This window comes from Mesoplodon mirus (assembly GCF_964341445.2).
Source record: "Mesoplodon mirus genome assembly, chromosome: 9".
In the NCBI taxonomy this organism is placed as follows: Eukaryota; Metazoa; Chordata; class Mammalia; order Artiodactyla; family Ziphiidae; genus Mesoplodon; species Mesoplodon mirus.
Window position 1 is genome coordinate 17,413,882 of NC_138985.1, and position 24,357 is coordinate 17,438,238.

Below are 24,357 nucleotides of genomic sequence, written 5' to 3' on the forward strand. Positions count from 1 at the left end.
AGCTGGTTAGAAATGCAAGATCGCAGACCCTGCCCTGGACCTACCGTACCAGCCCGGTGTTTTAAGAAGATCTCCAGATGTGGGTGACACCGACACACACCGAAGTTTGAGAGGTCCTGCCCTAGAACCTCAGAGCCCTCTACATCCAGATAGCCAAAGGGGAAAGAGGGCTTCAGTGAGCATTCCATGGAAGTCCCAGCCTACAAATGGCAGGTCACTGCCATTCCCATTCCACTGCTCAGAACTAGTCACACGGGCACACTTGGCACAAAGGACTCTGGGAGATGCAGTTCCTGACTGGACAGCTGTCTGGCAGCTCCCACTCCACACTATGAAATTGGGAGGACAGATTTTGGTGGACAAACAGACATTTCTGACTCAGAGTATTTTTTGTATTTTTTCCCATGAGAAGAAAGAATATTTCCTCCTCTCTCCTAGAAACAGTTTTAGGATAAGGTGACATGGGAATTTTTCCAGCTTCTTTTGAGGTATTTTTGTGGATTTTTTCCAGATTTATTGAGAAATAACCAACAAATAAAACTATATACTTAAAGTGTAAAACATGATGATCTGATATACATACACATTGTGAAATGATTCAAGTTAATGAACACATCCATCACCTCACACTGTTAACTTGTGTGTGTGTGTGTGTGTGTGTGTGTATGTGTGTGTGTGTGGTGAGAATGCTTAAGATCTACTTCCAGCAAATTTCAGGTATACGATTCTATATTATTAACTATAGTCACCATGCAGCTTCCACTGTGAAGGTGGTCCAGCCTGGGGCTAAATGGATCAATGTACTGGACAAGAAGATGTTCCCATGAACCATCATATCCATGAGGGGCTGTGACCACATGTGGTTTCCATCAGTGCTGCTTCCCTCCTCACCCTTCACACAGAGGGCATCCCTGAATGACCTTATCTTCTGAACAAATCTGAGGCATCCAACCAGGGATCAGCAAACTTCTTCTGTCAAGTGTCAGATAATAAATATTTTGAGCTATGCTGGCCATTCTGTGTCTGATGCAATCACTCAGCTGTCGTTCTAGCATGAAAGTAGCAGAGACAAAATGTAAATTAATTCACATTATATAAACAATATGGGAGAACTAATTTATTTTACAAACCTTTATTGAGTATTTATTAAGCTACTTAATGCCTCTGGTCCAGTCAAAATGTAAACTCTGAGGGCAGGAATCATTTCTATCTTCTTCCTTACTATAACCCTTGAACATGTCACCATAACTGGCACATTTAAATGAACGACAGAATAATTAAATGAATGCCACACATGGGGAAATTTGCAGATTGGAGGAGGTGTAGCAAATGCTCTGAGGTCCATCCTGGCCAAGGGGCCCACACAGGGTGGCCATGTAGCACAGGATAAGCATAAGACAAGAAAAAGTCATCAGCAAGGTCATTAATCTTTGGCAACCTGGCCCAGAAGGGCCATCACAGAACACGAAAGCCTGAGGCTTTCACCTTCTTGTCCAATACATCAGACCATTTAGCAGCAGAATGAACCACCTTCACAAAGGAAGCTGCATTGGTGACTATAGTAAATAATACTGTATTATATACTTGAAATTTGCTGGGAGGAGATCTTAAGCATCTTTACCATGCACACCTCCTTAGTGAGCAGGAGGCCAAAGGGCAAAGAAACACTGCTTTGACGGCAAATACCAGGCCCTACCCCAGGCCGTGCGCGACATGTGTGTGCAAAGGAGAAACAAGCAGGGCTCTATTAACAGAGCACTTGTCATGGTGAGAGTCTCAAAAATCGAATATGTAGGCCCTGGACAAGAGCAGAAGTCACACTAAAGGGACTGCAAAGAGGAGAAAACTTGGTCAAGGTCAGGAGCAGTAACAAATAATGAGGAAATTAGCATTTAATTACCATAAGCTGTGTGCCCAGCACTTTTACATATACTGTCTAGCTTTATCCTCACAGCAACCTCGTACGTTCATAATATTCTTCCCACTCCTCCAAAACTGCTTCTGTTTGGGTCACACTATCTCATTCCAAGACTTACTGTAAAGCTACACAGAGCACCTCAACTCCACATGATTAACATTTGGGACTGGATAATTCTTTGTTGTGGGAGGTTGTCCTGTGCATTCGTTATAGGATGTCTAGTAACACCCCTGACCTCCACCCACCAATTATGACAATCAAAATGTCCCCCTACGTTGCCAGATACCCTGGGGTGGGGGGAGGGGGCACAGACAGAACTGACCCCAGGGGAGGAGCTCGGAGCTACAGTAATCAAGACTGTGAGGTGCTGGCAAATGACAGACACAGGTCAATGCAACAGGAAGGGGCCCATAAACACATCCAGACACAAGCCTCCATGGCAATTCACAGGAGACAGAACAGTCTTTTCAACGGATATATATAAATGTACCTTGATGCATGCCTCACACTGTGTATAGAATTTAACTCAAAATGGATCATAGACCAAAATGTGAAACCTAAAAATTTGACAATTGGACTCAAGTAAAAATCGAAAATGTCTGCTATTCAAAAGACACTGTTAAAAAAAAATGGGAAAAAAGAGAGTCACAGACTGGTAGAAAATATCTGCAAAACAAAAATTTGATAAAGGAGTTGTATCCTAAATATGTATTTTTTTAAATTCTGAAAATTCAGTAATAAAAGAATCAATTTATAAAAGGCATGAAATATTTATAAAGACAGTTCATCAAAGAAGATATACAGAAGGTGAATAATTACATTAAAAAATATGCCCAACATTATTAGTCACTAGGGAAATTCTAATTACAACCACAAGGAGATATCACTACACACCTACTAAAATAACTAAAATTTTAAAAGTGACATGCGTTGATAGTGGGAATGCAAAACGATGGAACCACTTTGGAAAACAGTTTGGCAATTTTTTCTACAGGTAAAATACGCTTGCCACATGACCCTGCAATCCTGCTCTGAGGTACCTAGCCAAGTGGAATGCAAACCTATGTTCACACAAAAACCTGTACGTGAATTTTTATAGTGACTCTATTTCTTATTCATCTAAAACTGGAAACATGCACACACTGAACCACTACTCAGCAATAAAGAAGACCGGGGAATTCCCTGGGCCGTCCGTCCAGTGGTTAGGACTCTGCGCTTCCACTGCAGGGGGCACGGGTTTGATCCCTGGTTGGGAAACTAAGATCCTGCATGCTGTGCAGTGTGGCCAAAAAAATACCAAACAAACTACCGTCACACATGGTAACACAGATGAATGTCAAATACGCTATGCCAGGTGGAGGGATCCAGGCTCAAAAGGCTACACAGTGTATAGTTTCATTTGTATGATGCTCTATAGACATAACTCTGAAGACAGAAAACTAAAAGGCCAGAAAAGAGGACAGTGGTGGCCAGAGGCTGTGGACAGGGGAGGTGCTGATCACAAAGGGGCCCAAGTGAACTCTTTGAGTGGTAAAACTGGTCTGTATCTTGACTGTGGTGACAGTCACACGACTCCATGTGTTCATCAAAACTCACAGAACTACGTGGTCGGCTGTCCTTTTCCTCAGGTTCCACATCCGTGAATTCAACCAACCTCGGATTCGGTGGGGGACGGTGGGGGGACTGAGAAAGTTCCAGAAAACAAAACTTGAATTTGCAGCGTCCCAGCAACTACTTACATAGCATTTACAATACATTTACAACTATTTACATAGCATTTCATTGTATTAGGTACTATAAGATATCTAGAGATGGTTTAAAGTATATGAGGATTTGCACAGGTTATATACTAAGGGACTGGAGCATCCATGAATTTTGTTCTCTGCAGGGGTGGCGTTCCTGCAGATCCTAAAAAGGATGAATTTTACTGAATGTGAATTGTACTTCAAAAAACTATATATGAATAGGATTTCTGTTTAGACTTTGAGAAAGAAAATTAATCACTTATGAACCTGAATAAAATTCTACAACTGTAATTAAATAAACAAGTCAGACGCTGTCACTCCCCCGCTTATGCTCAGCATCCACCGCCCTCCCTCCACACACCTACCTGACTTCACCTCCTTCCACTCCTCCCTTTCACTCCAGCTACACTGGCTCCCTGTTCTTCCTGAAACACTTTCTCTTTCCTTGGCTCACAATGCTCTTCCTCTTGCTAATCTGCATGGCTTCCTCCCTCAATTCCCTCAAGGCCTTTGCTCACTTTATCAGAGCTCTTTCCTGATCTCTCCCTCTCTCTCTCTCAATACTCCTTCTCCACCTTACTCTGCTTTATTTGTCTCCATAGCACTTCTCATGCACTTATTTTTTGTTTATATGCACTAGAATGTAAGCTTCATCTTTATCTGCCTTCATCACTTTGGTCTCCTAGAACAGTTCCTGAAACACAGTAAGTGCTCCATAAGTATTTGTTTTTTTGTTTTTATTTCTTGAAAGAAGCTTTCTTTTGAGGTATAATTAACATATAGTATTATATTAGTTTCAGGTGTCATAAATACTTGCTAAATGAATGAATAAATAAATGACTGGATGTACTGATGGGTGCAGGGATGGAAAGACGGAGGGAGGGAGGGATGGGTAGATTAGATGGGGCAGTTGACTGGATATCCTCTCAGAGAATCTGAATACAAAACATGAAATGAGAATGAGCAGCAACGGTAACAGTAAAAACTGAGACAAGAGCAGCTGTTTCACAAAAGGATTAAACACTCAACTAGGAGTCAAAAGACACTTGCTTATTTGAAACACTGTTGAGTCTGTCAGCATAGCCGCTAAACATATGTATGATTAATAAATGTATCACAGTCTTCTAACCAGCAACACCCTTCTCTCTGAGGTCTAGCTCCCTGTCTTCCTTCCTTCCCTGAGTATCCCTACAATAAACCTCCTTTGACAAAGGTACGCCACACATGTCACTCACTCTTCCTTGGAACCTCAAAGACCCTAACCACCACTCATCCCCATACTCTTTCTGGTGGACTCAGACATGGATGGTTTCCCCTGCTCAGGAAAACAGTGCCCTCTGCAGGTCTCCATCAGCAGCAGTCAGAAGAGACTTGATCACACAGAGTAAAGCCACTCTACTGCCAGCTCAATGCAGTGTGACAACAGAACTCTGTGTCCCCAGGAGACCCCTACACCTCCCTTCTTGCAGCATCAGGACAACTTGCCCCAACTCATCCTGTCCCTTAACCTTGCTTTGGTTGGGCATCCTTTAACCCTCAAACTCTTACCCACCCCTTTCTGACACTCCTTTTTCTGACCCCCTTCCCTGAAACCCTTCCACGGAGCTCTCTGAAAATCATCAGCAAAATCTCCACAACCTTAATTTCTTCTCTGAACTTTCCTGCAACTTTGTGCTGTCACTGGAACCTAGCTTCCCCTTGGGACACTGCTTTCCCTGCAGGCTCTCAAGTGGTGACTGTTTTCTCTCCTACTTCTCTTGTTCCATGAGGGTAAGTGTCTTTCTTGCACCTCATATCACTTTCAGCACCTCTCCATGCTCCTCCATAAAATGTTTAGCCTTAAATCTCCTGTCAACTAACTCGATCATTCTTTTCTAATATATGCATTCATTGCTATAAATTTCCCTCTAAGCCCTGCTTTTACTGCATCCCATAATTTTTGATGTTGTAATTTCATTTTCATTTACTATAAAATATTTTAAATTTTTCTCTTGTGGCTTCATTTTTGACCCCTATGTTATTTAGAAGTGTGTTGTTTAATCTCCAAAGATTTTGAGATTTTCCAGTTATCTTTCTGTTGCTGATTTCTAGTTTAATTCCATGTGGCCTGAGAACATACTTTGTAAGTATGTTCTTGTTCTTTGTCTCTTTTGGATTTGTTAAGGTATGTTTTATGTCCCAGAATGTGTTCTATCATCCATGTGAGCATCAAAAGAATGAGTATTCTGCTATTGTGAGATGGAGAATTGTATAAGTGTCAATTAGATCCAGTTGATTGACGGTGCTGTTCAATCCAACTGTATCCTTACTGACTTTCTGCTTGCTGGATCTGACCTAGTTTAAATTCCATGGTCAATCACCATACCCCCTCCCTTGCACCTCACCCCTCTCTTCTTCTGTGCATTCACTTACCTAAACTACAACCCTGGTTCAATCCAGCTCTCTGCATACATCTTGCCTAGCTCCACATATAGTGACTGTGGTCAGTGAAAAACACCCAACCATGCTGATTGGTCTCTCCTTAAATTCATAACCACTAAGGTCAGGTGGGCCTTGTATGCTGTCAAGCAAACAGACTGACATTCCCTGGTCCACTCCCGGGAGGGAGCCACTCCCATCCCATTCTCATGGATGACTATTTCCTCAAATAGTCATCCTTCTTGTTCCCCCTCAAAGCGCTAACACCTCCTTCCTAATCCTCACTCTCAGCAGATGTCCTTGCTTCCTAGTTCAGTGAGAAAGCAGAAATTCCCATCACCATATCTACACTTGTATATGTGCCCATATACTCTGCCTCCAAGCCTTTTACCATGAATTTCTTGTCTTTGCTACTAGCAAATGTCAACCTGCTCACTTCTGCACTAGATTCCTCTTGCTTATTCATAGACAATTCTCCAGCAATTCTCTTTTCTCCTGAAAGCATCCTTTTGTCCCTCTCTGATCTTTCTTATCAGCACACAGGCTATTTTGTCTCTAAATGGCAGGCATGTTCCTTGGGGAGTTGCATTTGCTTTTTCCTCTTGGGAAGATGCTCTTCCCCAAGATAGCCACATGACTCTCTTCCTCTTCTCCTCCCCAGGTCCTTACCCAAATGATACTTCTCAGGGATGCCTTTTCTGGCCACCCTAAAACTGCAACCCCACTGTGTCTCGGTGTACCCTAAGGTGACCCTTAAGGAGCCACACCTCGAATCCCCCTCCCCTTGGGTGAGGGCAGAACCTATAATTTGCTTCTAATAAAATAGAGCAAAGGTAATGGGATGTCACTTCCTTGAGTAGGTTACAGTATATAGCAAGACAATGGGCTGTCACCCCATAATTACATTACATGATATAACACTCCATCTTAGCAGACCAGAGCAAGAGCTTTTCCTTACTGACATGAAGAAGTCAGCTGCCACATTGTGAGAGGGCCAATGGAACTGGGAGGCCTCTAGGATCTCAGAGTGGCCTCCAGTGGAGAGCCATCAAAAAGCCAGGGCAGAGAATTCCCTGGTGGTCTGGTGGTTAGCACTCAGCACTTTCACTGCAGGGGGCATGGGTTCGATCCCTAGTTGGGGAACTAAGATCCCACAGGCTGCGATGTGTGGCCAAAAGAAAAAAAAAGACCGGGACTCCAGTTATACAACTATAAGGAATTAAATTCTTCCAACAACCTGGATGAGCTTGCAAGAAGATTATTCTACAGCTAATTCTCCAAATGAGAATTCAGCGCAGCTGGCATTTTGATTGCAGTCTTGTGCGACGCTGGGCAGAGGACCATTTAAGCCATGTCCAGACTCCTGGACCCACAGAAACTGTAAGATAAAAAATGTGTTTTTTTAAAAAAACATCTTTATTGGAGTATGATTGCTTTACAATAGTGTGTTAGTTTCTACTGTATAACAAAGTGAATCAGCTATACATATACATATATCCCCATATCCCCTCCCCCTTGTATCTCCCTCCCACTCTCCCTATCCCACCCCTCTAGGTGGACACAAAGCACCGAGCTGATCTCCCTGTGCTATGCAGCTGCTTCCCACTAGCTACCTATTTTACATCTGGTAGTGTATATACGTCCATGACACTCTCTCACTTCATCCCAGCTTACCCCTCCCCCTCCCCGTGTCCTCAAGTCCATTCTCTACATCTGTGTCTTTATTCCTGTCCTGCCCCTAGGTTCTTCAGAACCATTTTTTTTTTTTAGATTCCATATATATGTGTTAGCATACGGTATTTGTTTTTCTCTTTCTGACTTACTTCACTCTGTTATGACAGACTCTAGGTCCATCCACCTCACTACAAATAACTCAATTTCGTTTCTTTTTACAGCTTAGTAATATTCCATTGTATATATGCGCCACATCTTCTTTATCCATTCATCTGTTGATGGACACCTAGGTTGCCTCCATGTCCCAGCTACTGTAAACAGAGCTGCAATGAACACTGTGGTACATGACTCTTTCTGAATTATAGCTTTCTCAGGGTACATGCCCAGCAGTGGGACCACTGGGCTGCATGGCAGTTCCATTTTTAGTTTTTTAAGGAACCTCCATACTGTTTTCCATAGTGGCTATATCGATTTTCATTGCCAACAACAGTGCAAGAGGGTTCCCTTTTCTCCACACCCTCTCCAGCATTTATTGTTTATAGATTTTTTGATGATGGTGTGAGGTGATACTTCATTGTAGTTTTGATTTGCATTTCTCTAATGATTAGTGAAGTTGAGCATTCTTTCATGTGTTTGTTGGCAATCTGTATATCTTCTTTGGAGAAATGTCTATTTAGGTCTTCTGCCCATTTTTGGATTCAGTTGTTTTTTTGATATTGAGCTGCATGAGCTGCTTGTAAATTTTGGAGATTAATCCTTTGTGAGTTGCTTCATTTGCAAATATTTTCTCCCATTCTGAGGGTTGTCTTGTTTATGGTATCCTTTGCTGTGCAAAAGCTTTTAAGTTTCATTAGGTCCCATTTGTTTGTTTTCATTTTTATTTCCATTTCTCTAGGAGGTGGGTCAAAAAGGATCTTGCTGTGATTTATGTCATAGAGGGTTCTGCCTATGTTTTCCTCTAAGAGTCTTATAGTGTCTGGCCTTACATTTAGGTCTTTAATCCATTTTGAGTTCATTTTTGTGTATGGTGTTATGGAGTGTTCGAATTTCATTCTTTTACATGTAGCTGTCCAGTTTTCCCAGCACCACTTATTGAAGAGGCTGTCTTTTCTCCACTGTGTATTCTTGCCTCCTTTATCAAAGATAAGGTGACCAAACGTGCATGGGTTTTTATCTGGGCTTTCTATCCTGTTCCATTGATCTATATTTCTGTTTTTGTGCCAGTACCATACTGTCTTGAATGTGTGTTGTTTTAATGTGCTAAGTTTGTAGTAACTTGTTATACAGAAAGATAGAAAACAAGTACAGCCCCCAAATGCTCCTTGTTACCTTTTTCTGTTTATTTTTTTGCCTTAGCACTTACAACCATTGAACATTTTCTGTTTTACTGATTTACCTTTGCTTATAGTCTGTGCTGCCTCCACTCTTGAATACCAGTTTCACTAAGCCAGGGATTTTTGTCTGTTTTTCTCCCACCATTATATTCTCAGTGACTTGAACAGTCTCAGTAAATGTTTGTTGAGTGAATGAATACTGAACAAATGCTAACTCTTGTTACCTGAGCAGAGGAATTCATTAAGCTCACCTTTATCTCAGAGAGGTAAGACATGAGAGGAAAGGTTTGTATTGTTTTAAACTTGTTATTACGGAAATGTTCTAGCACTGCTTCAAGAGTCACTGTGATGTGTCCAGGCAACAGCTTCTTACTAGTCTGGCTTATTCCAGCGGTAAATTATACATTCCGAGAGCAGCATTCTTCAAGGCCTTTTGACTTGGCTCACATTTAAAAATACATTTCACATTATGTCTCAGTACACACATATACCTATATAAATAATTGAAACAAAGGTTTCACAAAATAGTACTTATCGTTATCACATGCTCTCATGGTTTCCCATTCCATTTCACCCTGTTGTATTTCATTTTTTAAAAACTGGAGAAGACCCACTGGTAGGTCCTAAACAAACCCTCCAGGCAATTCTCCAGGAAGACCAATCTTCTCAGCTGTCAAGCATCTCCCAGGTTTAGACTGCTACCAGTTCTTCCTGGAGAGTACGTGAGGGCATCTTCTGTGATGCCTGGGAAGCACAAGCATTTGCCTTAGCAGATAGGAGAGGTGAGGGACAGGGTCGGCAGTGAGTATGCCTGGACTGGAAGCCACCACCCTCTGGCTGCAGCTGAGCCACAGGAAGAGCCCAGGGCTGACGCACATCTTCATTAGTTTAATGAGCGTTCATATATTTCAAAGACTCTAAAATATCCAAATGCTGTTACAACTCATCTTTAGTCATGGTCATGTCTCAGATGTCCAATGGTTCCTGAGTCACTGGCATTTGGTGCTTGAATTTCTTGACTGAAAAGTGTTTTCGAAAACCACTGAAACATTAGCCACCTTACATGGTTCCAAATGGCATAACTTGTGAAGCTAATGAAAAATTATGGCAAAGCACTTTCCATATAGCATGAACTAATCAGTGAGCCCAGAAAATCCAATGTTGATAAAGTGCCATTAAGTTATGGCATGAAATGCCACCTGTAAATTATACCTGGGTAAATCTGGGTGTAATGTGCCTCTTTGCACGTAGTTTTCTATTTATTTGAATGTGAAATGAATCCCAAGGATGGCAGATGATAAAGATGATGCCTCTTCAAACCTGATTCGATTTTAAATGTATTTGTCCTTTTTTAAAAGCATGTGGTTCAAGAGAAATGCTTCTTTTTTTAAAATTGCTTAAGTGTTAGCTCAACAGTGCACCCAGAAGGGGGAAGATGTCCCTGACACCTACCCCCACCACTCTGCCTGAGGGTTAAGGTGCCAGGGCAAGGAAGGGGAGGTGCTGGAAGACAAAGAACTCAGAAATCAGGAGTAAATGAAGCTTATCTAGAGTGTTTCTTCTGGGCTCTCCTCTCCTTTTCAGCCCCCCTTTCCCTCACCTTCCCTGTGGGCTGTGCCCCTGTTTACTGTGATTCCTTTCCTCTGATCAGATGGCTCATTTCTCTTCCCTTTCGTTTCCACTAAAACATTCCTGACCCGTGTATCACTCCCGTAGGATAATATCTGAGTTTAATGGATTTCTCTGCTAAGGTAATACTTTTTGTCACCATGAGGAAGCAACAGCCAAATCCACAATGTGGGAAGTTCTGCAGGACAAAAGACCCAGTTTTTCTACCACATGAATAGCAAGGAGGGGGAAGCGGAGATAAGGCGTGTTGGGGAGAAGGAGGAGGAGCCGTTATGACAAGATACACATGGATCAGATTCAATCTTGTCTCAAAGTAGACAAGAGTTTAATGAATTCCCAATTGCCCATCACCCAGCTCTAATATTTACCAATATTTTGCTCTTTTTGCTTCGATTATTCACTTCAACAGATATTTGTTTATTCCTTTGTTCTGTGGAGAATTTTAAAACAAGTCCCAGAGTTCATATTCTTTCACCCACAAATACTTCAATATGTGTCTCTTATAGAAATACACTTTGGGGCTTCCCTGGTGGCTCAGTGGTTAAGAACCCGCCTGCCATTGCAGGGGACACGGGTTCGAGCCCTGGTCCAGGAAGATCCCACATGCCGCAGAGCAACTAAGCCCGTGCGCCACAGCTACTGAGCCTGCGCTCTAGAGCCCGCGAGACACAACTACTGAGCCCGTGTGCCACAACTACTAAAGCCCACGAGCCTAGAGCCCGTGCTCCGCAACAAGAGAAGCCACTGCAATGAGAAGCCGGTGCATTGCAACGATGAATAGCCCCCACTTGCCACAACTAGAGAAAGCCCCCGCACAGCAATGAAGACCCAACACAGCCAAAAATAAATAAATAAAATAAATACATTTATTAAAAAAAAAATACACTTTGGCAAGAATTTTTCAGCCTTCAGAGAGGGGCTCTCCCGGAGGCATCCCTGTGACTCTAAATGAGGGTTTGCTTTAAGGACATTATTGATATTTATAAAAATACACTGTTCCTCTACACACACCCTCAGGATAAAATTCCTTCTGGACCTGGCTTAGGAAAAACGCCACAACTTCTGACCCAAACACCGAAGATTCGGTACGCAATCAAATTTTCCTTTATGTAAGATGTGCTAGGAAGCTTAGAGGCAAATCTGTGGCCTACCATAGCCTACGTCTGCCCTCTGTAATATGAAATTGTCTATTAGCATCATTTCCAGCTCTAGTGGGGCCCTCTCCTTGCTGTTCCTTTTTCTTTCTCATCTACTTCACATCTTACCTTATTGTATCTGTACATCCCTAAGAGCAGAGGTGTGCTGGTGAATGTTCCACAACTGGTTCTCCGAAAAGATTGTACATGTATATGACAAATCTGCTGCTATAAATGACATATAATGCACAGTAAATAAAAGGAAAATACACAATACTTCTTACTGTAAATTCCTTGCAGCCAGTTGATTCTCATAGAATGCTTTTGTTGAGTTTTGTCAAACCCTTTATCCACAGCTAACCTATGGTTGCAACCAATAATCAAGAACAGTTTAGACATGAATGTTGGTTGATATTTCCATTTACTTTAACATGGAAGGCAAAAGTGAAACAACAAAGATCTATGTCATGTGTCAGAAATCCACTCATTCCTCATGATGTAAGCAACTTTCTTGCTAAATTCATTAATTGCTTCCAAATACTGGAAGAATATTTCCTCAACTTTTTGTGCTATTCATAATGTAACTACTATGGACATGACACACTTTTCGTGTTTACTCTGCACTGTTATCATTCTCTCCATCACAATATGAAGTCTAGACGATCAATAGAGCAATAAATAAAGAGTTGATTTGTAGTGTGTGCCCATTTCCCTGGTGTAAATACTCCCACTATGGCCAATTTCAAGATACCAACATGAGGTTGCTCGAAGTGGATTTAGGAGGAGATGTGCAGTAGGACACCTTTCTGTAGCATTTTCACCACACAGATACGATGGACATAAATAACCTCAACAGTGTCAGTAATAGTGAAACATAATTAGAAAGTGATGCATTTGAGTATTTATTTTTAATATAATTTATTTAATTGTAAGTTTATATAATTTAATTTTTAATGATGGCTGTGTTTAACAAACGACTTGCAAGATTCCTAAAAGTTTAACAATAAATTTCTTATAAGCCAGTACATGATGACTCTAGCATACCACTGTCTGTAAGCCACCTAAGATAATTTTGGAATTAGGTCGGGTGTGAAAAATCATACACTTGTGGGGACTGTTCCTCTGGTACGATTATGGATTGCAATTATGAAAATCCCTCCCTGAGAATACTAGATCCTGGATTAATTATAACAAACATACTCTTTAAAGTATTGTTGAATTATTTACAATAGCTAAGACATGGAAACAACTTAAGTGTCCATCAGTGGATGAATGGATAAAGAATATGTGGTATATATATCTGGTGGAATATTATTCAGCCATTAAAAAGAAGGAAATCATCTCAATTTGTGACAATATGGATGGACCTTGAAGGCATTATGCTAAGTGAAATAAGTCATACAGAAAAAGACAACTACTCTACGATCTCACTTATATGTGGAATCTAAAAAAAACTAAACACACAGAAACAGAGACCAAATTGGTAGTTGCCAGAGGCAGGGGCTGAGGGTGGGAGAAATGGGTGAAGGTGGTCAAAAGGTACAAACTCCGAGTTATAAGATAAGTAAGTTCTGGGGATTTAATGTAAAACACAATGACTACAGTTAACAATGCTGTATTGTATCTCTGAAAGATATACAATACAGTATTTGTATATTGCTAAGAGAGTAAATCTTAAAAGTTCTCATCACAAGGAAAAAAATCTCTGTACCTATATAAGGTGATGGATGTTAACTTAGTGTGGCAAACATTTCGCAATATGTACATATATCAAATCATGTTATACACCTTAAACTTATACAATGTTATATGCCAATTATATTGCAATAACACTGGGAAACAATAAAATAAAGTATTGCTGAGCTCAAATGAAAATATGGTAAATCATCAGGTTCAAGGGGCAAAACAGGAGCAGTGAGCTAAAACCAGGTCTGTAGACAGTAAATGGGAAACAAACCGAAAAATAACCCCAAAAAAAAGACCAAACAAACAAGCTTGGTTGGCCCTGAAGGTCAATGCTTCTGTCAACACAGAGAACCAGAAAAGACAGCTTGGACTATGCAAAGCAGGAGGTGCACCTCAGACTCTCACACTGAGCCAGGACCCTCAAGAGGGGTACACCCTTTGTGAGACCTCAGAGCAGAAAAATAATTCACCTCCCAGCAGAGGAAGCCTATCTCCATCATAACCCCGGGTGGAAAAAAATGAATTATAATTTTTTTTCTCAGAATTTGCATCCTTAGGCTTTATTTCACCCTTGTGTGGAGGTTACATTTACACTACTCATGCTATTAAGCTCTACTATAAAAATTAAAACAAGAGGATGAGCTGGGGACAGCCACCACGGGCACTCTGCTCTCTGCTCTTAGCCCTGGAGCTGGTGAGACCCAGTCCCCTCCAGACGGGAACCCGTGCCCAGATCCCAGGGCCAGGCCGCGGTCACCTCCTGAGGCTGCCAGGACCCCCGCCTCACTGCAGCTACCGTGCCTCCCTGGCCTCCCTTTGCCCCCGAGCAAGATCAAGATCCAGAGACAGGCTGAGTGGAGGCCGCCCTGGGACCTGGTCCATCCAGGTCTTCAGGGGCCTGCGGGAGCAGGGCACTATCCGGGAAGGCTTCCTGGAGGAGCACAGCGCAAAGGATGGAAACAGCACTCCCTCTAGGCAGAGTTTGGTATCTTCATTTGACATGCCTTTCTCCTTCATAATGATTTATTTTCTTATTAATCACATGGACACCCTTTCTCCACCTCATGTCATTTGGCTATAACTCTCCTCTCCTCTAGAACAAACTGTGGCTCTTCATGGCCAGTACAACTACGTCCAAAGCCCTCAGTTCTCGCACAGGTACGCTGCCTTTCTGGCTTCTTTCACACCCCCTCCATCTGCTGCAAGCTCCGTGTACAGATGCTTTCATCACTACAGCCTGAGCCCAGCAAACAGCGTGAAGAACTGCTCAAAGCAGCAGCAGAATCACATGGTGCCACTACCTGCCTAGCTGCAGACCTACTCCCTGAACTGTTTTGCAGCTCACAGCATCTCCGTCCCCCCAGAAAAACAAAAACGGATACAACATTTAAGAGCTTCAGATTTAATTTTTGGTTTTTCCACTCTACACTTCCTCCCTGAGCATCAGTAGCCTGTAAGGGCACTACTGCTCACACGGTTAAATGCACACTGCATGAACTCTTATAGGGCAGGAGGGACCTGCCCAAGTGTGCCCAGTGTTCTTGCCAGACTGGTCTCTTCTCTTTCCTTATTCCCTCTCCCTCCCCCTTACAGTCTGTAAAAGTAAAATGAATGAATGAATAAATAAATAAATATTTTCAAAATATAAATATAAATTAAAACAAAGTGGTGAAAGTGGTATCAGGTTGGTAGCACTACCTAACGCCCAAGCAGAAGCAAGCATAAATTCTCTGGAGAAACAAAGTAAGTTCAATCAAATGTTATTCCTCAGTAAAGAATTACCAAATATAGAAGGAAATAAATCAACATGGGTGGGATCAGGAAAAACAAAACACAATAGATTTACATCTCCAAGAACCTCAGATGTTAGAACTACTGGGAACAAAATTACTATGTATAAAATGTTTAAAGAAGATGGAATCAGAAAAGGATCAAGAAACAGAGAACCAGAAAGATTTGAAAATGATTCATGTGAAAATTTTAGAAAGGAAAAATATTAAAACTAAAAATGACAAGTGGATTAAACAGTAGATTAGATATACTGTAAAAAAAAAAAAAAAAAAAAAAGGCAGCCAACTGGAAGATAGATCCAAAGAAATTACCCAAAATTAAGCAAATAGAGGCATGGAAATAGAAAATATGAAAGTAAGGAGAGATGGAAGATAGAATGAGGTTTAACAGATGTCTGATTCAAAAGGAAATAATAGAGAAAATGTAAAGAAATATCGGCAGAGAGTTTTTTTTTTAATTCATGAGATATTACTACACAGACAAGAAGCACATAGATAAATGAAAAGAAAAAATCCCCACTTAGACCTGTTGCAGTAAAACCACAAAACAAGAAAGATAAAGATGATCCCAAAAGCACCCAGAGAAGAAAGACATCTTGGTTACAAGTAATGACAAACAGACCAATAGCCAACTTGCCTACAGTTACACAGGAAGCCATGAAAGGGTGGGAAAATCTCTGTTGAGAGAAAATAACTGTCAACAAAGAATTATGTAGCCTTTCAAGAAGACAGGTGAAACAATCAAACTGAGGGAGTTTACCACCAACAGGACCTGCACCCAAAGGGAGGATATACTTCAGAAGACAGGGCTGAGAAAAGACTGTGAATAAAGAAATTGGTAAACGTGGAAGTAAATAGAAATGCTAACTATATAAAATAATAACAATTTCTGATTTTTAGGGTTTAAAAAAGACATTAAAACACTCAACAATAGCTTGGAAGTAAGGAGAGGGGTTCTGAGTTAAAAGTGGTGGAATGTCCTTATTTTTACAGAAAAAAGAATTAAGAGGGCTTCCCTGGTGGCGCAGTGGTTGAGAGTCCGCCTGCCGATGCAGGGGCCGCGGGTTCGTGTCCCGGTCCGGGAAGATCCCACATGCCGCGGAGCAGCTGGGCCCGTGAGCCATGGCCGCTGAGCCTGCGCGTCCGGAGCCTGTGCTCCGCAACGGGAGAGGCCACAACAGTGAGGGGCCCGCGTACCGCAAAAAAAAAAAAAAAAAAAAGAATTAAGATATTGATTAAATTTGTCCTGATAAGTATGCAGATAAAAGTTTCAAGGAGAAACACTAAAAAGAGTAGAAATAGAGGGTCTAACTTCCCAATCAGTAAAAAGAGGGAAATGGAATAAGAGAACAGCAAGGAAAGGCAATCCATTCAAAAGACAGTAAGAAAGATGAGAAAAGGGAGCTGTGTGTTTAAATGGTGAAATGAAGGATGGTCACCAGGAGGAAAGGATTGATTTGGGAGCACTCCTCCCCTTGACTAACGTGCACCCACCCCTTCGCCCTCTTAAGCCAGGTTGTCTCCAAGTTCGGTAGCTGCCTGGGTGGGCAGTTGGGAGCAAAGGGTGGGCAAGCAGGTGCCCAAGCTCTAGACACCATTTTTCAGAGGAGAGGGAGGCTTTGCCCTTTGGGTTCCAAATCCATAGCCTTTCAGGATCTCCGGAGCAACCCTGGCTCAGTATGATTCTCCCTCTCCCAGCTACCTCCCCGAAGTCTGTTTAGTTGCAGTGCAGAAACGTGAAGTGTCCATTTTACAGCTCAGGTCTCCTGCCGCACAATTAACGAGGAAGTGGATAGGCCTGGACGGAGTGGTGTGGCCTAATGCTACTCCCTGCTCCAGCCCTCATAACGGTGTGAACTCAGGACACCGGAGGCCTGTGTTTATTTTCGTCTGCTTAAATAAGGAGGCTGAACCAAATAATTGGCCAGCTCCTTTATAGCTCTAATATCCCTTGATTACGCTCTTCATTAAATATGCATCAGGTATATTCACTTGTAAGCTTTATTTTCTGATAATATTAAACTCTGCTCTTTGTGCATAGCCCTTATAACTTGCTGCTTATATAACATGTTCATTTGCTCACACGATAGCAATATTCCCTCTAATAACCTTGTATTCAGTTACTGTCTTTCTTAATATCACTTTTCTAGGACCACAAGTAAGAAGACGTTTAAAAAATAAAAAATAAAAGAAGTAAAAAACGTTCAGTGACTCCGCTTCACTATGATATGTGTCCTTTTGCCTTTTCTCATCTATTCAGGTGCATCAGGTCTGCTGAGTTGGCTCGGATCTGAAGTCCTCCACTCTGGGGACCTAATGGACCTTTATCTGCCTGGATGTAGAAGCCAAGTCTTCCTGACAGCGCACTGTTCCAAATGTCCCTTAAGTAGCTAAATTAAATGGTCATTGTCCACCACGATCCTCCTTGATTTAAGTGATGCTTTTGAAGTGATTAATCATAGGGTATTGCTTCATTAACTGATCTCATTAAATTTTCAAGGTTCTGGACTCCAGTCTCCGATGTGTTTACTCCTTTCCACACCTTTGCCTCAGACAGGTTTAGTGCCCATCATTCTCATGCAGAGGGCACCCCAAAGCCTAATGCTCCCAGTTATTCTCCTCCCTTCCTACTTCTTGGGCTCAAATTCATCCACCTGTTTCACCAGAATAGCAGTTGAGAAATGGAGCAGCCTCCTCCCTGACTGAGCACTCAAACCCCACCCAGCCCTCTTTCTTGTGTGTGGGCGTTGTGCTCAGGTGGACAGCCAGATGCAGGAGTCCAAGACCAGGATGCCAACCTCTCACCCCCCCACCCCAGTTTCTGCTCTAACTCTGTGAGAGCATTCACTCTTCGTTAAGGTGTTGGGGGTATTCACAGAATTCCCACCTCAGTCTGACTGCTGGCACCTTGTGTAATCTCAGTCAAACCAGGCAAGCTCTAGGCATCCAGGACCATCAGGATAACCCTTGTCACTTGGCATTGCTGTGCCAAACTCATTTAATTCTTGTAATACTGTCAAGAGGGTTGATATTCAGCTGGTTGGCACCAGTAAGTCCTAATGAGTGATTTACAATCCACATCCATTATCACTGAGCTGTGCCTATGCCACACCAGTTGTGAAATGTACTAAATACACCCTGGGGGTAGACGGCACTCATAGTTTACAGATGAGGAGACTGAGGCTCTGAGTTGATTGGGAAGAGGGGTAGGGCACAAGGCATCCATTCTGCTGGTGCAGACCATGGCAGAGGTGGGATGGTCCTGGAGCTAGAGGTGTGCAGCAGCTTTCTGGCCACGGTTAAGACAGCAGTTCTTTGGCAGCCCAGTTCTATAATGTGGTCTGGAAGGCTGTTCCTGGAAGCTTGAGCTACAGTCCATTTCTTCCAACACTCCTAATTCTATAAAATACCCCCCTTAATAAATGCCTCTGTGCAACACCTAAATGTCAGAACTAAAACTATAAAATTCTTAAAAGAGAACATAGGCATAACTCTTTGTGACCTTGATGGTTTCTTCGTACCAAAATAATACCAAAAGCACAAGCAACAAAAGGAACAACCAGATAAATTGGACATCACTGGATTATTAATAGGTAGGGCTTTGGTGACCCTGATAAGAGCAGTTTTGGAGGAAAGGAAGAGGAGAAAGGTAACAAGACTTGTACATGGAAGTAGCAATGGGCATAGAGAGACTGTAAGAGATACAGCAGAGGATGAAGCAGCAAGACTTGGCAAGAGAAAAGATCTTTCCTTGTAGTACAAGAATGAAAAGTCAAATATGGCAATAGTTAGCTAATTAACAAAAATGCTTTGTATTCTGAATTGGCTTGCCAAGTATGCAGCCTCTTTAGTGCCATCCAAAGAAAAGTGGCTCAGTAATAAAAAAATAAGAAATAAGAAAGTATACAAAAAAATTTTACAGTGTTTCTTCCTGATTGAGGGATAATAGATGATTTTAATTTTCTTTATATTTTTAAATCAGAAAAAAATTTTTAAGAAAATAAATTCAAAGCGTTTTTCAAATGTCATGATATACAACAGGAATAGAAAAAAGTTAGCTTTTCCTCTCTTATCATCTTCCCTCACTTGCCACCCTGCCTAGGTCCTTCCTTTGCTGAAAATTCGCAGGTAGGCCAAACCTCCAGAGGTTAAGCAGTTTCTACAGAGTTGGTTCTGTTTAAATCAGGAAAGAAAACTCCCAGACACAAAGTAAGAAGGTGTCATTCCACACTTTTCCGAGGGAGGTAGGACTGTGTAAGGGTTACGAGCAAACCCAGAGATCCTGACCAGGCGCCGCCCCTTACCTGTGAGTGGCCTAGAGCACATACGTAATCTTCCTAACTGCGCTTCCTCGGGAGAAACGGGCTAATTCTATAAGGGTCTTTTGAGATAAAATGAGCTAATACCCATAGATGGGTTATGAGTTTGACAGCTTTCAAAGGGCAGCAAAAACCTCTGAATGTTAGAGTATCTATGCCCAGAGACAGAGTACCAGAATTTAGAGTTTTAACAACATCCTGTGCTGATCTTACGGGAACTACAGAAGACTAATCAAGCCCTTCAAATATTACTCCCTGCCTGCTCTCTCCCTGATGTCCACATCCCTTTAATTATCCAGCGTAATAGCAGACTTGATGATCAACGTCAGGAATGAGGCTAGGGAGCTGAAATTACAGAATTACAGCCTCTAAGATGACTTGAGATTTTCAACCTTGCTATTTAAAAAATGGCTCAAATTTTTAAAATTCAAGCAATCCAGAGAAACAAAAAAAGAAATGTGATTTTTCATATTAGCAAAGGAGCTCAGCAAACCGTAGCCTGTAAACCTGCAAAACCCATGCCAAATGAGACAGGGGCTCCCCACCAAAATGACAAATGCAGGGTAGACTAAAGCATGGAAAGAAGGCATCCCGGGGATAAGCAAGTTCAACTCCTTCACTTGACGGAAAGGTCGGGGCATCTGCCGGCTGGCCCATGCCCCGTTCTGCTCATGCCTTCTCTCCCATTGTTGACCCGCACTGACGAGCGGCACCAGGGCTGCCGTGTGGCCAGACCTCAAGCACACAGGCTCTCCGCACAGGAAGCCTCCCCTCAGTGACGGGCTGGCTCCTCAGGCTCCTGACTGTGCAACTTTCCAGAGTTTATCAAAGGCCGCGAAGGTGGAAGGGGGAAAATCCAACAGCAAGCTCTCTAGCTTTTCATGAACCAAGCCCATCAACTGAAAAGCAGAGAAGCCAATTCCTACAGGAAGGTTCAAGGACAGAAAAGAAAACTAGGGCTTCCCTGCCCCAGCTTCCCCAGAACAAAGTTCTGTTCTCTATTCAAGGGCCTCCACTGGGCAGCTCTACACTACTCTTCTCATCTTACTCCAAAGGATTCTCTTCCTGAGTCAATATTACTGGAATCTCCCAGATACTTATCCCCATTCTCCCCTCTCCCCTGAAGTGCCTTTGTCCTGCCCATTTCCACCTATCAAAATCTTATTTACCCTTGAAAACCCAGTTCAAATCACTGCTCCCCATGAATTCATCCCTGATTACCCTGACAGGAAGCAGTGACTCGCCTTTGAAATTCAAAGAGAACCACGAATTAAACATCTTCTTTAGCCATCAAATGAAGAATACGTATGACAAGAGGCACCATTCTTAAATACTGAAGAAAACTTCCTGAAGAGTAGGAGCTGTTGTTGTGTTAATATCCTTTCCTCAGTACCAGGCAGAGCAGGGGCTTCATGATGAACAAATGAATGAACAAATGAACAAAAGAAAGAAAAGTCAAACCTCATGTTCCCATCTCCTCAGCTCAAGAGACAATCAACCCCTTCAAATAAGATAACTCTCCTTTTAATGACAGTTTTAACCCAGGTGCAGCTCAGACAATATACTGATGGACTAGAGAGATGATCATCAAAAATGTGAAGCATGTTTGTCCTCAATATTAAGTACAACTAACTTTATTGCTTCCGTTTTTTCCCCTTCCTTTTCAATAATGAAATAAACCCCAGTCCCAACAAATGGCAAATCTCTATTCTTCAAGTACATTTCGATTTTACTAATTTACTTTGCTTATGCATAATTCAAAGGGGGATTTTATTTCAGTGCTTTATCTGTGGCTTCTAGTTATTATTCCTTCTGGAAAAGGCCCTTCACATATATTAGGTCTAAAGCTCCACTAAAGGTTTTTGGGGTCTGTGTTTTTAACTTCATTTTCTTAAGGCGGTAAAGTGGAAGAGTGAGTTCGGGTGATGGTTTCATGGTGGTGTTCAATTTCTAGAACCCTATGAACCCTAGAGAGGACTGGTGGGAGGACGAGGGATGAGATGTTGAATACCAGAATATGGGCCTATGGTTTATTGGAAAAGGTCTTGTTCGGGCCAAAGTCTCTAATGGCAGAGGAAATGGCCTTATTCAGAGTCCAACAGGCACCTTCTCTTAAAAGCCAGGAACTATATTCCTCAGTGCCTGAGTAAGCATGGTTTAAAAAAAAAAAAAAAAAAAAAAAAGGAAGGAAAGAAATCCATTTTACACCAGCACTGTGATATAGGGCACTCTCTATACTGTGGGGAAACTGCAAAAAACTCTCAGAGACTTAAGAGATAAGCATTGAAACCCCCTGGCAGGGCAGGCAAGAGAGCTGCCCTGTCCATCTCAACTTCCCAGGCTACCCCCATCAAGTGGGGTGTAATCAGTGTCCTGTCAGAGTTTCCTGCACCTCTGTGGGAGCAGAGATAACCCATAAGATGCTTAGATAAAAGCTGATTTTAAAAATAGTACCTAATTGCATGCCTGGGGCATTGGGAAGGGTTTACAGACAGAGGGGACAAGGGAAAAAAGGCAGATGGTCAGACTTACTATCTACCAGTAGGATGGCTCCTCGAGGAGCTTTCTAAGCCACTCCGGGTGTCCTTCCAGGCTGCCTTACCCAGAAGCACCCTCCTGGCCACCTCTATGCTTAGGCCCTTATCTCTGGAATTCCCAAGCTGAGTACAGACCTGCCCTTGACAGAGATCAGGGAGTCAGACTTCTTAGTGGCAGACAGAGGAAGTCGTGGAGACCAAGGAGACCTTTAATGAGAATCTGTGGGAAGGTGGAAAACAGGCGCCAGGAGTGGGCAGGAACAAAGGGAGGCTACACAGTGAGAGCACAGCCAGACTCTGATCCCAGAACCGTCTGACCGAACACTGCCATGGAATGCCAGACGGTGTGTTGCTCCAGGCTCACCTCTACTACTGAGGCCACCGTAGAAAGCTCTACCTCTCCCCGTGTCTTCATGCCTGTGGCTCTGCTTGGCTAAGCCCTGACACATGCCCACGTCCTGGCTGGCCCTCGTGCTCCACCTAATCTGGGGTTGTCCCCCAGTAGGAAGGGTGTTTGAATACCCGGCAGTCAAAACAACAATCTCAGGAACAGCTCTGCAAGGTCCAGGAACCTGGAGTCTGAGGTCCTATGGGCCAATGTGATGCCAGAAGTCCTTGGCACCATGGCAGTTACTCAGTCCTAACCTCCTTCATGGGGAGGCTGACCTAGAGCTTGCTTTTGCTGTTCAATGATGATCTCTGGCTAGACCACAGCATCATGGACTAAAAGGGACTTGGAGACCATCTAGTCCAAGAGCAGAGATGAGGAAACTGAAGCTTCCAGAGATCAAGCCCCTACATCCTGTCCTCTGACTCTTGAAAGGCAGAGTGTGAATGCACTGCACCGCACTGGGAGTGTGCACCCTCTGGCTTTAACTTCCATGGTCATTGGCTATGAATCAGTCTGAACTTGAATGCATTAAAATGTAATGGTTTTACTATCCTCAAAATAGAAACCCAATTTCTCTCCTGACATTTTCCATCTACCATTCTCCTTGCTGAGTTTTTCTTAGCCTTCTGCTAGCAAAGTCTCTTGCTGAAATAACTCTGCCTGTTTGCCTGTTATACTCCTAAGGAATATGTCATAACTGCCTGGGGTCAACTGATTAATACTAGCCAAAATCTGAAGCTCTTCTGTGACTGGTTCAGAAAAAAAAAAAAAAAAAGAGCAGGGGGATCTGGTATTATCCCCAGGATTTGTTAGGACCAAGTGCTCAAGATGGTAGGAATGACAAAATGGCATCTCTGTTTTCAAATCCTGTGAATACTATAAGATCCAGCCAGTCCTCCTGGTGATGCCTGTCTTGATCTGCCTGATGACTGAGCCTCTATCTTATTTAATTATTTCAAGAAATATAAACTAGCTCCATTTCATTAGTGCTTAAAATGCCATTATGATTAGGGCATTCAGCAGTGAATGGCTTTATCTGTGTTGTATAACGTGGAACATCTATTTTAATTGTGATTAATTCTCTCAAACTAGTCAACTAATGTCTTTAAGTATTAACAGGAGCAAGGAGACGCAAAGGATCTAAAAAAGAACTCATCAAACATAGAAGTATATACCATCTTTGACTGATTTCAAGACTCACTTTTTCAGATTTAACATCTCTCAATCAATGGCACTGCTTTTTCTTTCTTAGTGATTACCCTGAATAATGATATATTTTACAATAGACAGCATCTTAGATTCAATAAAACACTGAACAAGCTATTTTTCAGATGAAATTACTGGTTTATGATATGGGAAAAAAAAGAATGTAGCCATTTCCTTATCCTAACATCTGCATGTGGAAAATAAGATTATGCATAGCATCTATGAAGTAATGAAAATTGCAAAGGTTATGCTTTCTTTGCTCCAGTCTACTGTGGCCCACGTTACATTTAGTTTCTGGTAAAACCAGATGCTCGAAAGCTTCCGTTATCTCTAACATGATTTACCCTATTAGAGAAACACACTGATTTGGTGACCATGACTTTGTCAAGGATCGTCTTATTAGCAGAGAAAAGTAAAATATCAAAGTTAACCTAGTTACAGAAGAATATACAAAGAAGTGAGGACGTAACTTCCATCACAGGATCAGTAGAGTCAGTAGGGTTGCTTTTTCTTTTCTCTCTCCTTATTAAAACAAACGAACAAAGAAACCAAAAAAACCTGATACGTTCTGAAC

The 24,357-nt window shown here is 42.2% G+C and overlaps 1 long non-coding RNA gene across 1 annotated transcript in view; it reads right to left on the minus strand.

Moving 5' to 3' along the window:
* Positions 1-24,357, minus strand: part of LOC309810418 — a 45,471-nt gene that overhangs the window by 10,299 nt on the left and 10,815 nt on the right. The window contains exons 3-4 of the long non-coding RNA XR_014294977.1: positions 7,319-7,459; positions 3,515-3,601 (exon numbers count right to left, since the gene is read on the minus strand). This is a non-coding gene — a long non-coding RNA (uncharacterized lncRNA). The remainder of the gene's footprint in view (positions 1-3,514; positions 3,602-7,318; positions 7,460-24,357) is intronic.